Consider the following 269-nt stretch of genomic DNA (forward strand, 5'->3'; position numbering starts at 1 on the left):
AGTTATTCAGCCGCAGTCTCACCGCGTAGTTCAACAGGTGGGTGTCCAGAGACTGCTCCACCAGCTGAACAGAGTCCCCAGACGTAGGCTACACCTACAGTACACAGGGCAGATTTTAAATGCAGTTTGTGTACTGTACTTGTATTACAAGAAGGATGTGACTCACCAGTGAACGAATGTGTTCTCAGCATAAAGAAACGCTCCAGCACTGTCTGGAATGGAGGATGACACGGGAGTGGATTTTCACTCCTGTCCCGTCCCACTCCCAT

At 49.8% G+C, this 269-nt stretch overlaps 1 long non-coding RNA gene across 2 annotated transcripts in view; it reads right to left on the reverse strand.

Annotated features, from left to right (window-relative positions):
- LOC116699613 (uncharacterized) overlaps positions 1–269 on the reverse strand; it is a 61,459-nt gene that overhangs the window by 61,083 nt on the left and 107 nt on the right. Inside the window, exons 1-2 of one of the 2 annotated variants that reach the window (XR_004334470.1) lie at positions 167–269; positions 1–94 (exon numbers count right to left, since the gene is read on the reverse strand). The exon at positions 1–94 is cut by the window's left edge and continues 116 nt beyond it; the exon at positions 167–269 is cut by the window's right edge and continues 107 nt beyond it. This is a non-coding gene — a long non-coding RNA (uncharacterized LOC116699613). The other variant, XR_004334469.1, reaches the window with a different exon arrangement.

Source organism: Etheostoma spectabile, chromosome 12, assembly GCF_008692095.1.
Source record: "Etheostoma spectabile isolate EspeVRDwgs_2016 chromosome 12, UIUC_Espe_1.0, whole genome shotgun sequence".
NCBI lineage: Eukaryota > Metazoa > Chordata > Actinopteri > Perciformes > Percidae > Etheostoma > Etheostoma spectabile.